The sequence below is a fragment of the Capra hircus genome, chromosome 14 (assembly GCF_001704415.2).
Source record: "Capra hircus breed San Clemente chromosome 14, ASM170441v1, whole genome shotgun sequence".
Classification (NCBI taxonomy): domain Eukaryota; kingdom Metazoa; phylum Chordata; class Mammalia; order Artiodactyla; family Bovidae; genus Capra; species Capra hircus.
The window spans coordinates 24,573,592-24,601,469 of NC_030821.1; the positions used below are offsets into that span (position 1 = coordinate 24,573,592).

At 39.8% G+C, this 27,878-nt stretch overlaps 1 pseudogene; it reads left to right on the top strand.

Moving 5' to 3' along the window:
* Window positions 461-27,810, top strand: LOC102186782 (annotated as a pseudogene).

Sequence of the window (27,878 nt, forward strand, 5' to 3'; positions counted from 1 at the left end):
TAGAGGATTGAAGATGTGTTGAGGAAAATTTTTCCTTCCCCACAATGCCACAATTTGTAGTAATGTATAAGTAACATGTGACATGGGTTCATGGGTTGGCAAAATCGCATTTACTTGTAGGAACCAGGACAATTAGAGAGGAAACTGTCTGGGAAGTCTATGTTGAATGCAGGACAGAGCTTGAACATGTGTAAAAGTGGCAGAGAAGATCATCTGAATGTAATAATACAATCAAAGACACAGTGAGGAGAAGACGGGACATGACTGGGGGGATACAAGACCTGAAAAATTAGTGCTAGAGACAGATCATGGACATACTTGACTGGCAAACTAAGGAGACTCGACTTTGGCTAGAAAAAAATATTTTAAGCCGAGTTGTGGTCTACATATAGAAATGATGGGATCAGGAGCATATTTAAATATTCTGGAAAAGAAGCTAATGAGATTGTGAGTAGCAGCAATGGAAGAGAACAGAAGGAAGATGGGCTGGATTACAAGAGGTGCACTAATGATTGATGGTGCTGGATATGAGGAGAGAGTAGAGGCAAAGAAGCTGCCACTTCCTGATGGAAAGATCAGTTGTATCACAGCATGACTTACCCCAATGACACAGCTGCTGCTTCTGCCTCAAGGAACCAAGCTTTTGTGTGTGTGTGTGTGTGTTTCAGAACATTTTGCCTAAAAAATTTCTGAAGTTTCTTTCAGAGTTAGAATATAAGTTACACAAAGCAAGAATTTCCTTTGAAGCATTTATCCTTTAGAATCATTTATACTTTCTTTTTATCAACTAGGGGAATAATAGCTGTTGACATGCAACTGTTATAAGTGGATTTCATATACTTCTATTTTATCCTGATTATAGCACCATGAAGAAGGCTTTGGGGCACCTTTATTGGTGGGAAACAATGTACTTTTAGTTGTCAAAGTTTTCTGTAGAATTGGAAATAATGAAAAGCCACCTACAAGCAGCTGCAGGAGACCCATGAGTGTGAATCGCCATGAGCATACCTGGGACATCTTAGTTTTAAAGAACATGAGGCAAGAACCACCAGTGTGCTGTGTCAGAGACCAGGTTCCGCAGTCAGCTCTGGAAATAAGTACCTTTTCAGGCAATTACCAGCTGTATGAGCTTGAGCGAATTACCTAGCTTCCATGGACTTTAGTTTCCCTCATCTCTATGATGGGGCGATAGTGATCAGTCTCATTAAATGAAAAAAAAAATTGCTAGTATCAGAAATAGCTAATATGCTATACTTCTTTGCTAAGTATCAAACATTCACTAAGAGTTTTACATTCAATATCTCAGTTATTCTCAAAATAGTCCTGGGATAAGTACTACTAGTATTTCCATTTTATAGATGAGAAAATTGAGGCCTTTGAAACATTTACTTGCCTAGATTACAATGTTAGTATAGTGTTAATGAGGATTTAAATCTGTGTGGACTTATATTGGTGCTTTTAAAGTATTATTCTCTACTATCATTGCACAGGTAAATTACTTACCAGAGCATCCAGAATGCAATAAGTCCCAGATATGTAATATTAGAGATCTCTTTATAGTCTCAGATCAGATTGTGACTTAAATTGTATAAGTACTCTGCAAACTAGTTAAATAGAAGTAACATTTAATTAAAAATGTCAATTTTTTTACAATAGCTAGGACATGGAAGCAACCTAGATGTCCACTGACAAGATAAATGATACAGAAGTTGTGGTACATATATACAATGTAATATTACCCAGCTATATTAAAAAAAAAACATATTTGAGTCAGTCCTAATGAGGTAGATCAGCCTATTAAATAAAGTAAGTCAGAAAGAGAAAGATTAAATACTATATATTGAAGCATGCATATGGAATCTAGAAAGATGGTACTGATGAACCTATTTGCAGGGCAGCAATGAAGGTGCAGACACAGAGAACAGATTGTGTACATAGTACCGGAAGGAGAGGGAGGGACAAACTGAGAGAATGGCATGGAAAGATATACATTACCTTATGTAACATAGATCACAAGTGGGAATTTGCTATGAGGCACAGAGAGCTCAACCCAGCGCTCTGTGATAACCTAGAGGGGTGGGATGGGGTGGGAGAGGAGAGAGGGGTTCAGGAGAGAGAGGACATATGTATACCCATGGCTGATTCATGTTGATGTATGGCAGAGGCCAACACAATATTGTAAAGCAATTATCCTCCAATCAAAAACCCCACAATTTAAAAAAATATCAGTCAAGGTAGAATCAGATGAAAGCAACTGATCATGACCTTGTCATAGCAAAGGGGGCTTGCATAACTCAGTGAAGCTATGAGCATGCTATTATGCAGGGCCACCAAACACAGATGGGACACAGTGAAGAGTTCTGACAAAACATGGTCCACTGGAGGAAGGAATAGTAAACCACTCCAGTATTCTTGTCTGGAGAACCACATGGACAGCATGAAAAGGCAAAAAGATATGACACCAGAAGGTGAGTTTCCCAGGTTGGAAGGCGTCCAATATGCTACTGGCGAAGAGCAGAGGGCAATTACTAATACCTTCAGTAAGAATCAAGCAGCTGGGCCAAAGCAGAAATGACACTCAGTTGTGGATTTTGTGACAGTAAAGTCTGATTCTGTGAAGAACAATATTGCGTAGGAACCTGGAATGCTAGGTCCATGAAACAAAGCAAACTGGATGTGGTCAAGCGGGGGATGGCAAGACTGAACATCGACATTTTAGGAACAAATGAATGAAAATGGACGAGAATGGGTAAATTTAATTCAGATGACATTATATCTATTATTGTGGGTAAGAATCCCTTAGAAGAAAGAGAATAGCCCTCATAATCAACAAGAGTCCAAAATGTAGTGCTTGGGTGCAGTCTCAAATACAAGAGAATAATCTCAGTTCATTTCCAAGGCAAACTATTTAACATCACAGTAATCCAAGTCTATGCCCCAACCACTGAAACTGAAGAAACTGAGGCTGACCAGTTCTTTGAGAATCAACAACACCTTCTAGAACTAACAGCAAAAAAAAAAAAAAAAAAAAAAAAGATGTCCTTTTCATCATAGGAGCTTGGAAAGCAAAAGTAGGAAGTCAGGAGATACATGGAATAACAGAAAAGTTTGGCCTTGGAGTACAAAATGAAGCAGGCAAAGGCTAACAGAGTTTTTCAAGAGAACACACTGGTCATAGCAAACACGCTGTTTCAACAACCCAAGAGATGACTCTATACATGCCCATCACCATATAGTCAATACTGAAATCAGATTGATTATGTTCTTTGCAACCAAAGATGGAGAAGTTCTATACAGTCAGTAAAAAAGAGAACTGGAGCTGACTGTAACTCAGATCATGATCTCCTTATTGCATAATTCAGGCTTAAATGGAAGAAAGTAGGCAAAACCACTAGGCCATTCAGGTGTTACCTAACTCAGATCATGTAGGATTATACAATTGAGATGGCAAATAGATTCAAGGGATTATGTCTGATAGAACACTTGAAGAACTATGGACGAGGTTCATGACTCTGCACAGGAGGCGATGACCAAAACCATATCCAAGAAAAAGAAATGCAAGAAGGTAAAGTGGTTGTCTGAGGAGGATTTACAAATAGCTGAGGAAAGAAGGGAAGTGAAAAGCAAAGGAGAAAGGGAAAGATATACCCAACTGAAAGCAGAGCTCCAGAGAATAGCAAGGAGAGATAAGAAGACCTTCTTAAATAAACAATGCAAAGAAGTAGAGGAAAACAACAAAATGGGAAAGGCTAGAGATCTGTTCAAGAAAATTGGAGATTTCAGGGGAACATTTCATGCAAGGATGGGCATGATAAAGGACGGAAATGAGAACCTAAGAGAAGCAAAAGAGATTAAGAAGAGGTGGCAAAAATATACAGAAAAACTATACAAAAAATGCCTTAATGACCCAGATAACTATGATGGCAAGGTCACTCACCTAGAGCCAGACATCCTGGACTGTAAAGCCAAGCGGGCTTCAGGAAGCATTACTACGAACAAAGCTAGTGGAAGTGAAAGTGAAGAAGGAGGGTGAAAAAGCTGGCTTAAAGCTCAACATTCAGAAAACGAAGATCATGGCATCTTATCCCATCACTTCATGGGAAATAGATGGGGAAACAGTGGAAAGAGTGTCAGACTTTATTTTGGGAGGCTCCAAAATCACTGCAGATGGTGACTGCAGCCATGAAATTAAAAGACACTCCTTGGAAGGAAAGTTATGACCAACCTAGATAGCATATTCAAAAGCAGAGACATTACTTTGCCAACAAAGGTCCATCTAGTCAAGGCTATGGTTTTTCCAGTAGTCATGTCTAGATGTGAAAGTTGGACGGTGAAGAAAGCTGAGTGCTGAGGAATTGATGCTTTTGAACTGTGGTGTTGGAGAAGACTCTTGAGAGTCCCTTGGGCTGCAAGAAGAGCCAACCAGTCCGTTCTAAAGGAGATCAGTCCTGGGTGTTCATTGGAAGGACTGATGTTGAAGCTGAAACTCCAATACTTTGGCCACCTCATACGAAGAGTTGACTCATTGGAAAAGACCCTAATGCTGGGAAGGATTGGGAGCAGGACAAGAAGGGAACGACAGAGGATGAGATGGCTGGATGGCATCACCGACTCGATGGACATGGGTTTGGTAAACTCCAGGAGTTGGTGATGGACAGGGAGACCTGGTGTGCTGCGATTCATGGGGTCGCAGAGACAGACACGACTGAGCGACTGAACTGAAGTGGAGGTAAGGGAATTCTAGCTGAGCTCTTTCAAATCCTAAAAGATGAGACTGTTAACATGCTTCACTCAATATGTCAGCAAATTTGGAAAACTCAGCAGTGGCCACAGGACTGGAAAATGTCAGTTTTCACTTGAATCCCAAAGAAGGGCAATTCCAAAGAATGTTCAAATATGATACAATTGCCATCTCACATGCTAGCAAGGCAATGCTCAAAATTCTTCAAGCTAGGCTTCAGCAGTGTGTGAACCCAGAACTTCCAGATGTACAAGCTGGGTTTCAAAGAGGCAGAGGAATCAGAGACCAAATCACCAACACGTTGGATCATGGAGAAAGCAAGGGAGCTCCAGAAAAATATCTATTTCTGCTTCATTGACTATGCTAAAACCTTTGTGTAGTTCAGAACAAACTATATCCTAAAGATACGGGAGTGCGAGACCACACCACCTGTCTCCTAAGAAACCTACATGCAGGTCAAGAAGCAACAGTTAGAACCAGACGTGGAACAACAGACTGGTTCAAAACTGGGAAAGGAGTACGGCAAGGCTGTATATTGCCACCCTGCTTATATATGCAGAGTACATCATGAGAAAGCTGGGCTGAATGAAGCACAAGCTGGAATCAAGATTGCTGGGGGAAATATCAACAACTTCAGATGTGCAGATGATACCACTCTAATGGAGGCAAGTGAAGAAAAATTAGAGTCTCTTGATGAGGGTGAAAGAGGAGAGTGAAAAAACTGCCTTGATACTCAACATTCAGCAAACTAAAATCATGGCATTTGGTCCCAACACTTCATGGCAAAGAAAAGGAGAATAAGTGGAAACTGTAACATTTTAATTTTCTTGGCTCCAGAATCACTGCAGATGCTAACTGCAGCCATGAAATTAAAAGATGCTTGCTCCTTGGAAGAAACGCTATGAGAATCTTAGCTTACTAAAAAGTAGAGGCATCACTTTGCTGACAAAGGTCTGCCTAGTCAAAGCTATGGTTTTTCCTGTAGTCATGTATGGATATGAGAGCTGCACCATAAAGAAGGCTGAATGCTGAAGAACTGATGCTTTCAAAATATGTTGTGGGAACAGAATCTTGAGAGTCCCTTGGACTGCAAGGAGATCAAACCAGTCAATCCTAGAGGAAATCACCTCTGAATATTCATTGGAAGGACTGTTGATGAAACTGAAACACCAATACTTTGGCCAGATGATGAGAAGAACTGACTCATTGGAAAGGACCCTGATGCTGAGAAAAATTGAGGGGGAGGAGGAGGGGGCGGCAGAAGATGAGATGGTTAGATAGCATCACTGACTCAATGGACATGATTTTGAGCAAACTCAGGGAGATAGTGGAGGACAAAGGAACCTGGCGTGCTGCAGTCCATGGAGTGAGACCTGACTTAGCAACTGAACAACAACAGCAAATAATATAATATTAAGATGAAAAATGGATTTTAGAGTGGATTGTAGAGTTAAAAGAGAAAAGTGATAAAGAGACCTGGAAAGAGAATAAATGGAGGGAGGGAAGAACCAGGAAAAGATCATCATCATGCTAGCTTTTTTGCCATCTTCCCCTAATGAATTGGGAAAGCAAATCTGTAGGCATCGATTCTATACTGCAGACAGCATATGACTGTAATATCCTTTGTCTGTAGGCCCATCATCTTATTTTGCACTGATTGAGGGAATAGTGTGAATTACATGCAAGATTTGGTGGCCACAAGTACCCTAGGAAGAAGATAGGGTAAAAGCCCTGGGAAGAAATTGTAGAGATTCTTGCTTAAAATGGCTAAACCAGGACAAGGTTCTATGAATCAGGGAGTGGCTAGCAGCAAGCAGTGGACTGGAGCTGCCAGCAAGCTGAAGAGAAGCCTTAGCTTGTGGAAGGGAGAGACTTCATGTTTCCTCCTGGGAAAAGTTGAAATCACTGGTGGGAACTTCTTCTGAGGACTTGAACTTGCTATCAGTAAGTAACCCAAGGTTTTGCATGTGTTGAACTCTAGAAGTGGAGATGTATAGACCCTGCTTATTGTCTCAGTGGGATTACTGATCACAAGAGTGCCAGTAACCAGGAACTTAATGCCATTGTGGTTCTATTAGTGCTTTATTCCCAGATTCCTAATCTATTTGAACACCTGCCTGGGGCCACATTCTGAATTAAAGTGGTCCTCTGAGTTGTATCCATATCACCTGGATAGCTTGGTGACATCTGAAGTGTCTGGAGCTCACGAACTCCCCAGGGAACATCATACTTCTGAGCCAAATTCAAGACAATTGTACGTTTTCTGCTTGTCTCTGATGGACCAAGGTAAACTTTCCTACAGAAAAACAGCAATAGCTGAAAGCTGACCTTAAGAAAAATGGTGCTAGGCAGAGATGGAACTATACAAAATGTGATTAGTCATTCCTAAGAGTATAGACGAATCCACACTTAAAGAGTTTGAAATAATTAGGCATCCATAATGTTATTTCAACATGGTTCTTAACATAATGAAAATTAAATTAACTAGAAATTTGTACATCTGTCTATACACAAACAAATTTGATTTGCATAGTACAACAGTTGTGCTTTTGTTTCACTGAACTGGCAAATAGCTTGATTGATTTAACTGAATGAACCAGTTATATTTGTGCTGAGTTGGCTATAGAAAGCATGCATGTAGACAGTAAGCCATGCTGATACAAATAAACAGAGAGTATCGAGTTCACCTTAGATAGGTTTTAGTCAATACTGTCTACATCTTGTGCTTTAAGAGGAGCACAGAATCTCTCATGCTAAATTTCAATTAAAAGTGCAACCTATTTTTCACGGTATGAACAATCTAACATGGTTAACTTTACACAACTATAAAGTTATATTTTATAATTTTGAGTCTCTTCTCCCACCTCTTTGTATTTGTCACAAGTGTCTTTACTTTCTTTCGATGCTACTTCAAATAATCAATTTGAGCTGTAGAAAATACTGGAGAGTTTCACCTCAAAAGAAAAATTTTGGCAAGTTTTGAGTGAAAACAGAGCATTATAATAGAATCCACTATGCATACCTCTACCGCTGAGAGCAGACCTCATGTTTTTATAGTCACCCAGCGCTAATGCAGCAGGGGGGCTCTGTCCTGGATTCTTTGTGGCTCCAGACTACTTTATTTCCTTTCTTCTCACTGTAGGAGAATGTTTCCTTTTTCCCCGTGTCTCAGGGCCTATGAGACATCATTAGCCCTTCTGGCTCTATATCTTGCTATTTATCTTTTTTGCTTTCTTCTGTTTCCATTTTCATATTTTACCATTTTTTGCTTCTCTGTGAACAAGACTAGTTGTTGTTCAGTCACCCAGTCGTGTCTGACTCTTTGCGACCCTATGGAGTGCAGCCAGCCAGGCCTCCCTGTCCCTCATCATCTCCCAAAATTTGCCCAAGTTCATGTCCATGGCATCACCAATGCCATGGACATGAACAAACCTAGACTCACTGTTCAATTCAAAGCTGAGGGAATAATAATTCATTACTACTTTTGAATACCTGTTGCATGCCAGGTGCTACAGGTACCTTGCAAACCTTATTCCTAATTAAGCAATTTAATATTCCTATTTCACAGTTGTGGAAACTAAAGCTTAGAGACTAAGGGAAGTCTTGGTCATACAGCTGGTAAATAACAAAATTAATGGAAGACCTCAGGACTGTTGCCTTCCAAAGGCTGTACTCCCTCTTTCCTTTCCAATCATCTGAGTCTATTCACCTGGTCTAGCTTAGCATGGATTACCTTCCCAGGCATGATACACTAAACTTTCACTGATGATCATGGGACTTTTATCTTTATCTGAGGATTAAGTTTATTCTTTAGTTTTGCAACATTCCTTCTGCCAGTCTGTCTAGAAACTCTGGCTCTAACTGAAAACCCACTAGACTGTGCACTCCTGTCTGACTTCAAAGGCTCTGCTCTTTGCATCTTGTTAGACTTCCTATCAGAGAAGGCAATGGCACCCCACTCCAGTACTCTTGCCTGGAAAATCCCATGGGTGGAGGAGCCTGGTAGGCTGCAGTTCATGGGGTCGCTAGGAGTCGGATACGACTGAGCGAGTCGACTTTCACTTTTCACTTTCATGCATTGGTGAAGGAAATGGCAACCCACTCCAGTGTTCTTGCCTGGAGAATCCCAGGGACGGGGGAGCCTGGTGGGTTGCAGTCTATGGGGTCGCACATAGTCAGACACGACTGAAGCGACTTAGCCACAGTAGCAGCAGCATACTTCCTATCAAGCATGATTGATCAGTTATTACCCATCCACCAAGTTCTGGAAGCTACAACAAAATTTAAACTTCAATGGCTGAGTTTCTTGGAAATGCTTTCAAACATATAATTGGAATTTTCTTACTTAACTATACTTCAGCTACACTTTTCTAAACTTTTCTTTCTGGAACAGTGCCAGTCACAATACAGTTATAAGAAACAAAAATAGAGCTATTTGAATTAGAAAAGGATTCAAAACAAGGAAGGAGTAGCCTCTTGGCAGGTCATCCAGGAATGACCCTCCGAGTAATAATGAGGAACTTGCCCTTCAGGGGAGCTGCTCCTTCTGCCCTAATCAAGGGGGAAGAATCACAAGGCCACCAAAGCATCTTTACAACTGCTTCTGGGCATCTCGATGGCAGCAATTGGGCACTAGAGAACCAACTTAGACCCAATGTCTCTGGCTGTGGCTTTCTACAGAAAACAGCACTGAAGCAAATCACTGGCCTCTGCCCCTCTTCCATCTTCTGAATCTTGCATGAGTGAATCTCATTTGTGAACCCTGTCAGGTATCTAGAACCCTTGCTGCAAGGGAGTTTGAGAAGAAACTTTTAGTTTTTCAATCTCTGCCACAGAGAAATCTTTTAGAAAGCAGGTGGAATAGAGAGCCAATAAACTAATTATTCTTTGACAGAGGGGTATTTGGTAAACACTGATTTTCTTTGTTTTGCATTGAATGAGATGGAACAGTTTTAGAAAACAGCTATAATATTGCAAACAACAACAATAAAGCACACTGTGTGAGTATCTCACTTATCTGGATGATTGGTGTCTTGCCTCACTGAATGTGTATTTATACTTCATTAATGATAATATTTGACGAAAGGTTTAACTTTCTCAAAGGCATGAGTGATCTTATAAGTGGAGGGAATCTTTCTTAAAGACTCTGAATCCAGGTAGAGGGACTCAAAATGTAGAATGTAAGTGCTACAGTCTTTATGGTACATAAAGTCTGGAAGAGAATGGAAGGATATCTTCTTGGCAAAAGCCTGATCTCTTATATTTCATATTAAGCTTAAAAAATCAGTATTACAGGGAACATTTAACCAATTCAAAGCAAGCTAACCAATTATAGAGAAGTCAGTTAATACTAGATCACCATGAATCAACAAAAAATCTAAGGTTCTTTATATAAAAGAGAAAATTTTTCTAGAGATTTCAGATATAGTAGTTATGTTAATGATCAAATTCATGTTGATGTCAGAATGAAAATTTAACATATAAATTTTTCATGTCTTTAATGAAGCTTTGAACTAAGTGTTCTTTGACCAACTTATTGCTGAAAATAGCTATTTTAGGAATAACAAGAGACATTTATCCCATAAGAGATATTTTTTCTTTGAATTATTTTAAATTGGGATATAAACTAATCATCTGAAACAACTTTATCCAAAAAGATGTTTATGTATAAAATACAGTGAAAGAAATGTATCATTAATCATCTTTGATGAAAATTAGCTTTTAAGAAGTAGAGTTGAAATGTAATATTAACTTTTAAAATATGGATAATGTAAAATTCTATTTTGGTTACTTTAAGTCAACTTTTCTTCCTTCTTTACTGTTTCTGATGGGGGATGGCATAGGTTCCTAAGGTTAACTATTCTGCTCTATTTTTCAAAAATACTTTCAAATACATTTTCCTTTTTTTAGTTATCCTTAAATAACTAAAAATGTTTCAATTTTATTTTCTACTAGGCTAGTCAGTTCAATAATTTGAGTCTTGAGAGTTCTGGTTCAAGATGGTAACACAGAAGGACCCTGAACTCACCTCCTTCCATGAAATCTATAGTTACATTTGAAATCTATAACACACCAAATTTATAGGTACATTTGGAAAATCTTTCTCTGGAAAAAAAAAAACTCATTTATCATTGTATCAAAAAGAATAAAATGCCTAGGGATAAACCTACCTAAGGAGGCAAAAGATCTGTACTCCAAAAACCACAGATGCTGATGAAAGAAATCTATTATGACACAAACAGATGGAGAGATGTAACATGTTCTTGGACTGAAAGAAACAATACTGTCAAAATGAATATACAATCCAAGGCAATCTACAGATTCAGTGCAATCCCTAGCAAATCACCAATGGCATTTTACAGAACTAGAACTAAAAATTTTAAAGTTTTTATGGAGACACAAAAGAACTCAAATAGCCAAAAGAATCTTGAGAAAGAAAGATGGAGCTGGAGGAATCAGCTTCCCTGACTTCAGATCATACTACAAAGCTGCCATTGTTAAAACAGTATGGTACTAACACAGAAGCAGTAATATAGATCAATGGAAGAGTATAGAAAACCCAGAAATAAACCCATGCACCTGTGGTCAATTAACCTATGACAAAGTAGGCAAGACTATACAATGGAGAAAAGACAACCTCTTCAATAAGTAGTGCTGAGAAAACTAGATAGATACATAAAAAAAGAATGAAATTAGAACATTCTTTAACACCATACACAAACTCAAACTGGATTAAAGACATAAATATAAGATGGGATACTATAAAACGCCTAGAAGAAAACAGTCAGTACACTCGTTGACATAAATAAAAATATCTTTTTCAGCTGTGTCCTAGAGTAATGAAAATAAAAACAAAAACAAATGGGACCTAATTAAACTCAAGAGTTTTTGCCCAGCAAAGGAAACCATAAACAAAACAAAAAGACAACTTACAGAATGGGAGAAAATATTTGCAAACAATGTGACCAACAAAGAATTAATCTCCAAAGTTTAGATACAGCTCATGAAGCTCAATCAAAAAAAATTTTTTTAAATCAAAAAATGGGCAGAAGACCTAAATAGACATTTCTCCAAAGAAGACATACATATGGCCAAGAGGCACGTGAAAATATGCTCAACCTCACCAATTAAAGAAGTTCAAATTAAAACTATAATAAGTCAGAATGGCCATTATAAAAAAAATCTACAAACAGTAAATCCTGGAGAAAGTGTGAAGAAAAGAGGCCTGTCCTACAGTGTTGGTGGGAATGTAAGTTGGAGAACAGTATGGGTTCCTTAAAGAACTAAAAATAGAGCTAACATTTGATCCAACAGTCCCACTACTGGGCATATATCCAGATAAAAACATAGTTTGAAAGGATACATGGACTACAATGTTTATTGCAGCACAGTTTACAATAGCCAACACATGGAAGCAACCTAAATGGCCTTTGATGGATGGATAAAGACATGGTACATATGTACAACAGAATGTTACTCAACCATGAAAAAGAATGCAGTAATGCCATTTGCAGCAACATGGCTGGACCTGGAGATTATCATACTAAGTGATATTAAGTCACACAGAAAAAGACAAATGTTATATCATTTATATGCAGAATCTTGAAAAAAAAAAAAAGATACAAGTGAACTTATTTACAAGAAAGAAACAGACCCACAGACTTAACAAAACAAACTTATCATTACCAGGGGGGAAGGGTAGGGGTTAGGGATAGTTTAGGAGTTTGAGATTGACATGTACATACTGCTGCAATTAAAGTAGATAACCAACAAGGACCTATGGTATAGCACAGGGAACTCTGCTTAATACTCTGTAATAACCTAAATGAGAAAAGAATTTTAGAAAGGATACATGTATATGTATACCTGAATTCATTTCTCTACATCTGAAACTAACACAACATTGTTAATCAACTATATTCCAACAAAAAAAATTAATAAAAAATTGATGAGAAAGGGGAGAAAATATACAAATGATAATTATATAAAACAGTAATAAGACTTGTTTTGAGAAATATTCAAAATTATATTGGTGGTTTAATAAAAATACACATAGTCTTGGAAAAAATAGATCACTAACAAGGACTTACTGTATAGCATAGGGACTATCTGCTCAATATCCTGTAATATCCTAAATGCGAACAGAATCTGAAAAAAATGGATGTATGTATATTTATAACTGAGTCACTTTGCTGTACACCTGAAGCTAACACAACACATTGTAATTCAACTACAGTCTAATAAAAAATAAAAATTAAGAAAAAACCCAGAGCCAGCTGAATGACGCCTATAAATTGAACAAATGAGAAAAATCCCATATCGAAGTGAGTAGCAGAGACTGAGACACAATCTAGCCATAAATCACAGCCCTGCAATCTGCAATCAGGAGGAGACTCAAAACCCTGTGCTTTTCCTGATGAGCAAAAGTTTTGAGCCCCACATCTGGCACCCTAACTGTTAAGACCTGCACCCAAGAGATGAGCCCCCCAAAATTCTAGCTTTGAAAGTCAGTGGTGCTTGGGTCCAAGAGAATCACAAGGCTACAGAGAACTGAAAGCAGTTCTTAAAGGGCTCCTGCGCATAGATTCACCCATTCCAGATCCCAACACAGATAGTCAAAGCACTTAGACTTTCTACTTTCTATGAAAGCCTATTTGCTTATATCTAAGCATCAGCCTGAGGATGTATTTTAACATACATCTAGTGACCTATGGAAATATTCTCCAAAAATAGAGGTCAGGGGTGCCATCTTTGTGTGTTCCTTCTGCCTCACTTCGGGTTGCCAATACCTCCTGGAAAGCAGCTTGTACACTTATCTGGCATCTCAGTTTTAACCTCTGCCACCCAGAGGACACCTCTAGATCACCTGGCTCTGGTGACCAGTGGGGTTAGGCTTTCAGGTCCGACAGGACTCTAATAAATGGGGAAATTTCTGAACCCGCTACCACCTACAAGGTTAAGAAGAGAGGCAATAGATTAGGGTGTCCAGTCATTCTGTGAAAGAAGCCTATTAGCTTATTTTTATAACTGTGGCCTGAAGGGCAGGCTTCTAAGAAGACACATGTCCAAGGGCTGATTATAACCTCCCTCCCTCAGAGAGTGGGGAAGATGGCAGGCATCATATTAGCACTCCCCTTCTGCTCCACTCAGGTCATCTGTGTCTTTAAGAAAGGAGCTTGTATATAATCCTGGTGTCCCAACTTTTGCATCTGCCACTCAGAAGATAGTCCCTTGAAAGCCTGGCTTTAGTTGCCTGCTGTGCTTATGTTTATGGGTTTAGTGGGACAATGACAAAGTAAGAAAGATTTCTTAACTGGTTATCACCCCCAGTCTCAGCACTGAGAGGAGACAAATGCCCATATCCCAGTCTTCTCTTGGAGCTTCCCCCATGGCTCAGAATCCACCTGCACTGCTGGAGACACAGCAGGAGCCACTGCTTTGATCCCTGGTTTGGGAAGATACCCTGAAGAAGGATATAGCAACCAACTCCAGTATCCTTGCCTGGAAAATTCCATGGACAGAGGAACTTGCTGGGCTACAGTTCATAGGGTCACAAAAGAGTCAGATATTACTTAGTGACCAAACAACAATAACAAAAGTCTCCCCTTAAAGAAATCTATTTTTATACTTTAAAAGTTGCTGCACAAGGACCTGACTTCTAATAAGCCTGAATCTAGCTGTTGACAAAGATCCTTCCTTTTGGACACTGACAGGATTGGGCATACCTCAATTACTGGGAACCACTAAAAATAAAATAGGCTGCTTGGAAAAATCACAAAAATTTGAGAGACCAAAGAGCTAAGGCAGAGTTGAATGATAATATTCATTTCCTATAGGAGAGCACTCCTTTAAGACTAGAGGTGGTGACTGTTTCACCTAATGCTTAAAAATGCATAACCCATACAGAGAATCAAGGAAAATGAAGCAACAGAGGAATATGTTTCAAATAAAAAAATGAAACCTCAGGAAAAGAACTTAATAAAATGGAGATAAAAGATTTACCTGATAGGCTTCAAACTAATGGTCATAAAGATGCTCACTGAGCTCAGAGAAGATTGAATAAATTTTGCAAAGAGAGAGAAAAAGAAAGTACAAATACAGCTGAAGAATACAGTGATTGAACTGAAAATACAACAAAGGGGCTCAATAACAGACTAGAGGATGCAGAAAAAAGGATTCAGAAACTCAAACATAGGGCAGTGTTTTATTTAAAATGGATAACCAAAAAAGACCTTATGTATAGTACATGGAACTCTGCTAAATGTTATGGGAGTTTGGGAAAGAATGGATACATGTATATGTATGGCTGAGTCCCTTTGCTGTCCACCTGAAACTCACATTGTTAATTGTCATAGTCCAATAAAAAATAAAAAGTTTAAACTAGATTATTATAGATATAAATTGTTTCCTGTAAACCTCATGGTAACCACAATGCATAAACCTATAGCAGATACACAAGAGATTAAAAAGAAATCTAAGCATACCACTAGGGAATATTATCAAATCACAAAGAGAGCAAAAGGAGAAAGGAACAAAGAAATTACAAAATACCTGCAGATCAATTAACAAAATGGCTATAAGTATATATGTACATACTTCAAATATAAATGCACTAAATCCTCCAATTATAAGAGAGAGTGGCCGAATGGATAAAATAACAAGGCCCATCTATATGCTGCCTAAAAGAGACTTCTTTCAGATCAAAGGATACACAAACAGAGTATAAGTGAAGAAACAGTAAAAAGATATAACACGCGAATGGAATTTTAAAAGTTGAAGTAGCTATACAATCATACCTTGGAGATATTGTGGGTTTGATTCCAGACTACTATAGCAAAATGATTATCTCAATAAAGTGAGTCACAAAATTTTTGGTTTCCTAGCACATATTAAAGGTTATGTTCCCACTATACATAGTCTATTAAGTTTGCAATATATATAAAATATAGCCTTATATTTAAGCAATGTACATACCTTAATTTTAAAATACTTTATTGCTAAAATCCTAATCATCATCTGAACCTTCAGCTATTCATAATCTTTTTGTAACAGTCACACCAAAGACCACTGCTCACAGATTACCATAAAAACTATAATAATAAAAGTTTGAAATGTTGAGAGAATTACCAAAATGTGATACAGAGACATGAAGTGAGAAATGCTGTTGGAATAATGTGGAATAATGGCACTACTTTGATACCCTGTTGCCACAAACCTTCAATTTGTTAAAAAAAGAATCTGTGACATACAGTAAAATGAGGTATGCTTGTACTTACATGAGGCAATAGAGTTTAAGAGAAAGAGTATAATAAGAAACAAAGAAGGTCATTATATAATGATAAAGAGGTCAATCCAACAAGAGGATATAACATTTTAAAATATTTATGCATCCAATATAAAAGCACCTAAATTATAAAGCAACTATATTAATAGATCTAAAGGAAATAAAAGATGGTAATATCATAATAGTAGGGGACTTTAATACCACCATGAATAGATAGATAATGCAGAAAGAAGATCAATAAAATTGATCTTAATGTGTTTAAGGCTGAATAGACTTTAAAAAACATGCAGAACATTTCATCCAAAGGAAACAATACACATTCTTCTCAAATGTATATGAAGAATTCTATAGAAGAGATCATATGTTATACCACAAAATGTCTTAATAAATTTAAGAAGTTTGAAATCATATCAAGCATCCTTTAGACCACATGGTATACAACTAGAAATCAATTACAAAAAAAAGTAGAAAATTTACAAACATATGGAGATTAAATAACAATACTGAACAATCAATGGGTCAATGAAAAAATCTAAAGAGAAATTAAAAAATACCTTAAGAATATGAAAATAAAATATACCAAAGCTTATGCAGTGGAACAAATGCAGTTCTAAGAGGAAAATTTATAGTGATTAATGTCTATATCAAGATTAAGAAAAAGGACACAACCTAACTTTATACTTCAAGGAATTAGAACAAGAACAACTAATTCCAAAATTATTAGAACGAAGGAAATAACAAAGATCAGAGCAGAAATAAATGAAATAAAGACTAAAAAGGCAAACAAAAGATGAAATTCAGGGATATTTCTAAAAAGTAAGCAAAATTGACAAATCTTTAGCAACTCACCAAAAAAAAAAAAAGAAAGAAAGAACCAAAATATATAAAGTTAGAAATAAAAGAAGAGATTTTACTGTACCAGAGAAATACGAAGGATCATTAAGAGACTCCTATGAACTATTACATATCAACAAGTTGGACAACCAAGAAGAAATGGATAAATTCTTAGAAACATACAATCTACCAGGACTAAATCATTAAGAAATAGAAAACATGGGTAGACTGATTACTAGTAAAGAGATTCAGTCAGTAACCAAAAACTTCCAACAAACAAAAGTCCAAGACCAAATGGCTTCACAGGTGAGTTCTACAAAACATTTAAAGACAATTAACAACAATCACCTCAAACTGTTCCAAACATTTTGAGAGAGAGTACTTCAAATCTCATTTTTTGAGGTTAGCATTACCCTTGATACCAAAATTAGACAAGGACACTCCAAGAAAAGAAAATTACAGGTGAATATCACTGATGAACACGGATGCAAAAGTCCTCAAGAAAATATTAGCAAACTATGTATTTGCTCAGTTACATTTAATAAAATAAGTTAAATTTGTTAATTTATCAACAATAAAAAGGCTCATACATCATGATCAAGTGGGTTTTCTCCAGGGATACAAGGATGATTCAACATCTGCAAATCAACCAACATGATTCACCACATTAACAAAAAAGAAGGATTAAAATCATATGATCTCCATAGATACAGAAAAACATCTGACAAAATTCAACATCTTTTTATAATAATGATTCTTAACAAAGTGAATATACAGGGAACATCAGTTCAGTTAAGTTCAGTCGCTCTTTGCGACCCCATGAATCGCAGCACGCCAGGCCTCCTTGTTCATCACCATCTCACGGAGTTCACTCAGACTCACGTTCATAGAGTCTGTGATGCCATCCAGCCACCTCATCCTCAGTTGTCTCCTTCTTCTCCTGCCCTTAATCTCTCCCAGCATCAGAGTCTTTTCCAATGAGTCAACACTTCTCATGGGGTGGCCAAAATACTGGAGTTTCAGCTAAATAGCATCAGTCCTTCCAGTGAACACCCAGGACTGATCTCCTTCAGAATGGACTGGTTGGATCTCCTTGCAGTCCAAGGGACTCTCAGGAGTCTTCTCCAACACCACAGTTCAAAAGCATCAATTCTTCGGTGCTCAGCCTTCTTCACGGTCCAACTCTCACATCCATACATGACCACAGGAAAAACCATAGCCTTGACTAGACGGATCTTAGTCGGCAAAGTAATGTCTCTGTTTTTGAATATACTATCCAGGTTGGTCATAACTTTTCTTCCAAGGAGTAAGTGTCTTTTAATTTCATGGTTGCAGTCACCATCTGCAGTGATTTTGGAGCCCCCAAAAATAAAGTCTAACACTGTTTCCCCATCTATTTTCCATGGAGTGATGGGCCCGGATGCCATGATCTTCGCTTTCTGAATGTTGAGCTTTAAGCCAACTTTTTCACTCTCCTCTTTCACTTTCATCAAGAGGCTTTTTAGTTCCTCTTCACTTTCTGCCATAAGGGTGGTGTCATCTGCATATCTGAGGTTATTGATATTTCTCCCAGCAATCTTGATTCCAGCTTGTGTTTCTTCCAACCCAGCATTTCTCATGATGTACTCTTCATAGAAATTAAATAAGCAGGGTGACAATATACAGCCTTGACGTACTCCTTTTCCTATTTGGAATCAGTCTGTTGTTCCATGTCCAGTTCTAACTGTTGCTTCCTGACCTGCATACAGATTTCTCAAGAGGCAGGTTAGGTGGTCTGGTACTCCCATCTCTTTCAGAATTTTCCACAGTTTATTGTGATCCACAAGGTCAAAGGCTTTGGCATAGTCAATAAAGCAGAAATAGATGTTTTTCTGGAAATCTCTTGCTTTTTCCATGATCCAGCGGATGTTTGCAATTTGATCTCTGGTTCCTCTGCCTTTTCTAAAACCAGCTTGAACATCAGGGAGTTCACGGTTCATGTACTGCTGAAGCTTGGCTTGGAGAATTTTGAGCATTACTTTACTAGCATGTGAGATGAGTGCAATTGTGCGGTAGTTTGAGCATTCTTTGGCATTGCCTTTCTTTGGGATTGAAATGAAAACTGACTTTTTCCAGTCTTGTGGCCACTGCTGAGGTTTCCAAATGTACTGGCATGTTGAGTGCAGCACTTTCACAGCATCATCTTTCAGGATTTGAAACAGCTCAACTGGAATTCCATCACCTCCACTAGCTTTGTTCATAGTGATGCTTTCTAAGGCCCACTTGACTTCACATTCCAAGATGTCTGGCTCTAGATGAGTGATCACACCATTGTGAGTATCTGGGTCATGAAGATCTTTTTTGTACAGTTCTTCTGTGTATTCTTGCCACCTCTTCTTTATATCTTCTGCTTCTGTTAGGTCCATACCATTTCTGTCCTTTATCAAGCCCATCTTTGCATGAAATGTTCCCTTGGTATCTCTAATTTTCTTGAAGAGATCTCTAGTCTTTCCCATTCTGTTCTTTTCCTCTGTTTCTTTGCATTGATCGCTGAAGAAGGCTTTCTTCTCTCTTCTTGCTATTCTTTGGAACTCTGCATTCAGATACTTATATCTTTCCTTTTCTCCTTTGCTTTTCACTTCTCTTCTTTTCACAGCTATTTGTAAAGCTTCCCCAGACAGCCATTTTTCTTTTTTGCATTTCTTTTCCATGGGGATGGTCTTGATCCCTGTCTCCTGTACAGTGTCACAAACCTCATTCCATAGTTCATCAGGCACTCAGATCTATCAGATCTAGGCCCTTAAATCTATTTCTCACTTCCACTGTATAATCATAAGGGATTTGATTTAGGTCATACCTGAATGGTCTAGCAGTTTTCCCTACGTTCTTCAATTTAAGTCTGAATTTGGCAATAAGGAGTTCATGATCTGAGCCACAGTCAGCTCCTGGTCTTGTGTTTGTTGACTGTATAGAGCTTCTCCATCTTTGGCTGCATAGAATATAATCAATCTGATTTTGGTGTTGACCATCTGGTGATGTCCATGTGTAGAGTCTTCTCTTGCATTGTTGGAAGAGGGTGTTTGCTATGACCAGTGCATTTTCTTGGCAAAACTCTATTAGTCTTTGCTCTGCTTCATTCTGCATTCCAAGGCCAAATTTGCCTGTTATTCCAGGTGTTTCTTGACTTCCTACTTTTGCATTCCAATCCCCTAGAATGAAAAGGACATCTTTTTTGGGTGTTAGTTCTAAAAGGTCTTGTAGGTCTTCGTAAAACCATTCAACTTCAGCTTCTTCAGCGTTACTGGTTGGGGCATAGACTTGGATAACTGTGATATTGAATGGTTTGCCTTGGAAACGAACAGAGATCATTCTGTCGTTTTTGAGATTGCATCCAAGTACTGCATTTTGGACTCTCTTGTTGACCATGATGGCTACTCCATTTCTTCTGAGGGATTCCTGCCCGCAGTAGTAGATATAATGGTCATCTGAGTTAAATTCACCCATTCCAGTCCATTTTAGTTCGCTGATTCCTAGAATGTCGACATTCACCCTTGCCATCTCTTGTTTGACCACTTCCAATTTGCCTTGATTCATGGACCTGACATTCCAGGTTCCTATGCAATATTGCTCTTTATAGCATTGGATCTTGCTTCTATCACCAGTCACATCCTCAACTGGGTATTGTTTTTGCTTTGGCTCCATCCCTTCATTCTTTCTGGAGTTATTTCTCCACTGATCTCCAGTAGCATATTGGGCACCTAATGACCTGGGGAGTTCCTCTTTTGGTATCCTATCATTTGCCTTTTCATAGTGTTCATGGAGTTCTCAAAGCAAGAATACTGAAGTGGCTTGCCATTCCCTTCTCCAGTGGACCACGCTCTGTCAGACCTCTCCACCATGACCCCTCACCCCACCCCATCTTGGGTTGCCCTGCAGGCATGGCTTGGTTTCATTGAGTTAGACAAGGCTGTGGTCCTAATAAAACGTCATACAGGACATGCCCACATCTAATATCATACTCAATTGTATAAAGCTAAAAACTTTAGGGTCAGAATTTGGAAAATTCAGTAGTGGCCATGGGACTAGAAAAAGTCAATTTTCATTTCAATCACAAAGAAGGGCAATGCCAAAGATTGTTCAAACTTTCAAAGAAATCACTTAGACAATAATTGCACTCATTTCATCTGCTAGTGAGGTAATGCTCAAAATGCTTCAAGCTAGGCTTCAGTAGTATGTGAACTAAGAACTTCCAGAAGTACAAACTGGATTTAGAAAAGGCAGAGAAACCAGAGATCAAATTGCCAACATCTGCTGGATCATAGAAAAAGCAAGGGAATTTCAGAAAAACACTGCTTCTGCTTCACTGCTTCTATGCTAAAGCCTTTGACTGTGCAGATAACAACAAATTGTGGAAAATTCTTAAGGAGATGGGAATACTAGACCACCTTACCTGCCTCCTGGGAAATCTGTACTCAGTTCAAGAAGCAACAATTAGAACAAGACATGAAACAACAGACTGGTTCAAATTTGCAAAAGGAGTATGACAAGTCTGTACTATTGTCACCCTACTTATTTAAGTTATATGCAGAATACATCATGCAAAAGGATGGGCTGGATGACTCAAAAGCTGAAGTCTAGATTGCTGGGAGAAGTATCAGTAACCTCAGATATGCAGATAACACCAACTTAATGGCAGAAAGTGAAGAGGAATTAAAGAGCCTCTTGATGAAGGTGAAAGAGGAGAGTGAAAACCTGGCTTAAACTTCAACATTCACAAAATTAAGATCAAGACATCCGGTTCCATCACTTAATGACAAACAGAAGGGGAAAAAAAATGTAAATAGTGACAGACTATTTTCTTGGGCTTTCAAATCACTGCAGATGGTGACTATGGCCATGAAATTAAAAGACACTTGCTCTTTGAAAGAAAAGCTATGACAAACCTAGACAGCACATTATAAACCAGAGACATCACTTTGCCAACAAAGGTCTGTGTAGTCAAAACGATGGTTTTTCCAGTAGTCATATATGGATGTGAGAGTTGAACCATAAAGAAGGCTGAGCACCAAAGAATTGATGCTTTCAAACTGTGGTGCTAGAGGAGACTCTTGAGAGTCCTTTGGACAGCAAGGAGATCAAACCCATCAATCCTGAATGAAATCAGTCCTGAATATTCATTGGAAGGACTGATGCTGAAGTTGAAGTTCCAATACTTTGATCACCTAATGCAAGGAGCCGATTCATTGGAAAAGACCCTGATGCTGGGAAAGTTTGAGGGCAGGATGAGAAGGGGGTGACAGAGACACTCAGACTCCCAACTCATGTCAAAGGACATGAGTTTGGACAAACTCTAGGAGATGGTGAAGCACAGGGAAGCCTGGTGTGCTGCAGTCCATCAGGTCGCAAAGAGTTGGACATGACTAAGCAACTGAACAACAACAAGACAAGAATGCCCACTCTCACCACTTTTATTCAACATAGTATTGGAAGTCTCAGCCAGAATATTTAGGTGAGAAAAAGAGTAAAAGAAATCCAAGTTTGAAAGGACGAAATAAAACTGTCACTAGTTGCAGAAGACATGACAGTTTATATATATTTTAAATGCAAAAGTTGCAATAAAGTTAGGAAAGTTGCAAGATACAAAATAAAAAAAACTGTTGTATTTCTATACCAATAATACATTATCAGAAAAGAATTAAGAAAACAATCTCATTTACAATTGCATCAAAAATAAATTTAACTAAAGAAGTGAAAGACCTGTATACTGGAAATTATATGATGTTTCTGAAAGGTACTGAAGAAGATACAAATAAAATGGAAATATATTACTTGTTCATAGATTGGAAGAATTAATATTATTAAATGTTCACACTACTGAAAATAGTATATAGATTCAATGCAATCTCTATCAAAATTCCAGTGGAATTTTTCACAGAAATAGAGCAAACAATCCTAAAATGTATATGGAACCACAAAAGACTCTGAAAGCCATAGTGATCTTGAGAAAGAAGAGCAAGCTGGAGACAACACAGTATCTAGTTTCAAACTATATCACAAAAGCTACAATCATGAAAACAGTATGGTGTTAGTATAAAAGCAGAGACATAGATTAATGGAATAGAAGAGAGCCCAGAAATAAGCCCATTTGTATATAGTCAATTAATTTGCTTAAATGAGCTTAGACTATATAAGGGACAAAGGACAGTTTTCAGTCAGTGGTGTTGGGAAATCTGGAACATATGCAAAAGAATGACAGTGGTCTGTTATCTGATACCATACCCAAAATTTAACTCAAAATGGATTAAAGATTTGAACATAATACCTGAAACCATAAAACTTCTAGAATAAAGCAGAATGGTAAGCTCCTTAATGTAAGTCTTAACAATGGTTCATGGATTTGATGCCAAATGTAAAGCAATAAAAATAAAAACAAATGAAACTACATCAAACTAAAACCCTCTCCACAGCAATGATATGAAAAGGCACCAACTGAATGGGAGAAAATATTTGCAAACCAAGTATTTGATACTGGAATAATATTCAAAACATATAAAAACACATAGAATTCAATAGAAAAATAACAATCTAGTTAAAAAATAGGCAGAGAATTTGACAACTTTTTTTTCCAAAGACGACACACAGATGGTCAACAGGTACATGAAATGGTGCTCAACATTACTTATAAATAGGGAAATGCAAATAAAAACTCCAATGGTTATTACTTTATGCACGTCTGAATACTATGAAAAAAACAAATAGTATGCATTTCTGAGAAGACGGATGTATAATGTTGGTTGAAATATTAATTTGGTATAGCCACTATGTAAAAACTATATAGTGTTTCCTCAAAAACAGAACTACCAAGTGACGTGGGTCTTCCCTGGTGGCTCAGATAAAGCGTCTGCCTACAATGCGAGAGACCCGGGTTTGATCCTCTGGAGAAGGAAATGGCAACCCATTCCAGCACTCTTGCCTGGAAAATCCCATGGATGGAGGAGTGTAGTAGGATACAGTCCACGGGGTTGCAAAGAGTTGGACATGACTGAGCGACTTCACTTTCACTTTTACCATGTGACAGGTGGGGAGGAGTCTGCTGCTGCAGCCAGGCGAGCCAAGCCCCGCCCTGCTACACCTCAAGCCGGCCCCTGATTCCCCGCCACCTCTAGGGCAGGCGGTGGGAGTAAGCGGGAGCCCGGGATAACAAGCCACCGCCTGGCCGGCGGTTTCACCATTGTTCAGCTGGGTGGCCAAGGTGCCTGAGATCAGTGCCATCCAGCAGGCCCGCCAGGAGGAGCTGCACTGCCAGGCAGAGTTCAATGACACCTTCCTGCGAAGTTTGAGGAGCTGTTTTGCGGCCACGTGGTGATGGCGCTCAGGAAGGCTCCACCAGCCCTGATCAACCAGTGCTTGGAAGGCTTCAGTCACGTGAGTGGTGGCTTTTCCTCTCGGATCAGTTCCAGCCTGCACTGCAGCCACTGCGGAATGCTGAGCGGGTCCTCAGCCAGTGCGCAAGTCCTTCTCAAAGCCTTGGCTGCCGCTCCTTGGCCTTCCGAAAGGAGTTTCAGTATGCAGGCTTGCGGAGTAGTAGTTTCTTCAACTCTTTTGAGGAAAGTGTCATCCAGAACCACCTGATTAGTGAACTCTATATTGTGCAGTGGACAGATATTGAGGAAGCTAGAACTATGCTCTTCACAATTGGTCAATCAGAAGTTTACCTCATCAGTCCTGACACCAAAAAAAAATAGCGTTGGAGAAAAATTTTCAGGAGATATCCTTTTGCTCTCAGGGTATTAGATATACGGACTACTTTGGTTTCATCTGCCAGGAATCTTAAGGCGGTAGAGGCTTTCATTTCCTCTGTTATGTGTTTCAGCGCACAACTGAAGCTCTGGTGGATGAGATTGTCAAGGGAGTGTGTAATTTCCTTGGTTCTGTCTTGCTGTAGCAAAAATTTGAAATGGCAGACCAGGGTTACAGCTTGGTTACAGCTCAGTGTTATTTGGCAAGCAAAGGAAAATACATCCTTGAGGTGTGAGGGCAGTCCAACCCACAAGAAGAGCCAGGGCTCGATTTTGGCTCCTCTTTTTGTATGTTTTTTCCTTCCCCCTGAGCCTGCCCTAGGTAAATTGGGCTAGCCAGGAGGGCTGTTTGTTTCACCTGAGGTTCTCACGCTGGTCCTCAGATTTTCTTTTGTTCTATTTCCGCGGGCTTTTCTTTTCTTTGTCTTTTAGCCACTGCCATTTTGGACTCCTTTTTCCTATTCTAACTACCTATCAAGATCATGATGACCCTGAAGCAGGCCTTCATGATGGCCTCAGTGCAGCAGACAGTGAAGGCGCTGGTCCAGCTATGTGAGGGCTGCCCCCTGCAGGGCCTGCACAAGCTCTGTGAGCAGACTGAAGGAGTGAATTCTTCCAAAACCAAACTAGAGCTCCAGAAGCACCTGACAACATTAACTAATCAGGAGCAAGCAACTATTTGTGAGGAGGTTCAGAAATTGAAATCAAGGAATGAGCAGTGAGAGAATGAATTGGTTATTTCTTTCCTGAGATGTTTACATGAAGAGAAGCTAAAAGTTCACGTCCATATTGGGGAGATAAAAAAGACGTCACAGATTGCAGCAGAGAATATTGGAAGTGAATTACCATCAAGCACTACTCGATTTAGGCTGCTGCTGCTACTAAGTCACTTCAGTCGTGTCCAACTCTGTGCGACCCAATAGACAGCAGCCCACCAGGCTCCACCATCCCTGGGATTCTCCAGGCAAGAACACTGGAGTGGGTTGCCATTTCCTTCTCCAATGCATGAAAGTGAAAAGTGAAAGCCAAGTCGCTCAGTCGTGTCTGACTCTTAGCGACCCCATTGACTGCAGCCTACCAGGCTCCTCCATTCATGGGATTTTCCAGGCAAGAGTACTGGAGTGGGGTGCCATTGCTTTCTCCTCAATTTAGGCTAGATATGCTGAAAAACAAAGTGAAGAGATCTTTAACAGAATCTTTAGAAAGTATTTTGTCCTGGGATAATAAAGCCAGAGGCCTCCAGAAGCACTCAGCCAGTCTGGGTCTGGTCAGCTCTGTGTCTGGCACATTCAGTAACACCAGCAAAGAGCTGTCTGGCTGTGAAAAGGAGGCTTTGCCCATCTCCAAGAGCTGCTTCAGGATCCTCGGCTCCTTGGATGACCTGTCCAGTGACTCGGAGAGCCAACCCGTGGAAGAAAGAGCCAGCCCTGCTCTCACCCAAGCAGGGCTTTCAAAGGCACACCAACACCTGAGTCATGTCCTCATGGAATACCAGGAGCCTCTGCAGCTGGCATGGGGGTCCCCAGGGGTCTCACAAAGGAAGCTTGTGAGGTATCACTCAGTGAGCACAGAGACACCTCATGAATCAAAGAACTTTGAGTCCAAAGCTGACCACATGGGTGACGCCAGCAGGACCTCCATAAAGACACAGAGACCATGGAGGCAGCAGATCTTCCTTCGAGTGGCCACCCTCCCCGAAGGCCTGCAATTCTCCCAGCAGATACAAAGATTATTCAGAGCTGGGAGAGCTTTCCCCATGATCTCCTCTAGAACCAGTTTGTGAAGATGGACCCCTTGGCCCTGTCCCAGAGGAACAGAAAAGGACATCTCGTGAACACCGAGAGCTGTGGCAAAAGGCCATTCTACAACAGATACTGCTGCTCCGGATGGAGAAGGAAAATCAAAAGCTGCAAGCCTCTGAGAATGGTTTGCTGAACAAGTGCCTAAAGCTTGATTATGAAGAAATCACTCCTTGTCTTAAAGAAGTGACTACAGTGTGGGAAAAGATGCTAAGCACTCCAGGAAAATAAAAAACTAAGTTTGACATGGAAAAAATGCACTTGGCTGTTGGCCAAGGTGTGCCACGACATCACCGGGGTGAAATCTGGAAATTCTTGGTGGAGCAGTGCCACCTGAAGCACCTGTTCCTCAGCAAACAGCAACCCAAGGACATGCCCTACAAAGAGCTCTTAAAGCAGCTCACCTCCCAGCAGCACACCATTCTCATCGACCTCGGGCGAACCTTTCCAACACATCAGTACTACTCTGCTCAGCTAGGAGCAGGACAGCTGTTACTTTACAACATCCTGAAGGCCTACTCGCTTCTAGATGAAGTGGGCTATTGCCAAGATCTCAGCTTTGTAGCAGGCATCCTCCTGCCTCACATGGGTGAAGAAGAGGTGTTTAACATGCTCAAGTTTCTGATGTTTGACATGGGACTGTGGAAACAGTATCGAACGGACATGATTATTTTCAGATCCAGATGTACCAGCTCTCAAGCCTGTTCCATGATTACCACAGGGACCTATACAACCACCTGGAGGGGCGTGAGATCAGCCCCAGCCTCTGCCATGCCCTGGTTCCTCACTGTGCTTGCCTTGCAGTTCCCCCTGGGCTTCGTCCCAGAGTCTCTGATATGATCTTTCTTCAGGGATCAGAGGTCATATTTAAAGTGGCTTTAAGTCTGCTGGGATACCATAAGCCCTTGATTCTGCAGCATGAAAACCTAGAAACCATAGTTGACTTTATAAAAAGCACACTGCCCAACCTGGGCTTGGTGCAGATGTTGAAGACCATCAGTCAAGTGTTGGAGATGGACTCCTCTAAAGTTACAGGAGTATGAAGTTGAGTACCACATGCTTCAGGAAGAGCTTATCGATTGTTCTCTCAGTGACAACCAAAGAATGCACAAATTAGAGAAGACCAACAGCAGCTTACACAAACAGAACTGTGACCTCCTTGAACAACTGCAGGTGGCCAATGGGAGGATCCAGAGCCTGGGAGCCACCCCTGAGAAGCTCCTAACTAGCGAAAGCAAGCTAAAGCAGGCAGCCCTGGCCTTGGAGCTGGGGTGGTCAGCCCTGCTGCAGACAGTAGAGCAGCTCTGGAGGCAGATGGCAGAGCTGGGGGGCTGGGAGCCTGACCCCACACTACCCGAGCCCTTGGGTGACTGACAGCCTGGGGCCCAACTCCCACCAGCCCACAGCTCCAGAACAGGTGTGGCCACCACCCTGACACTGTC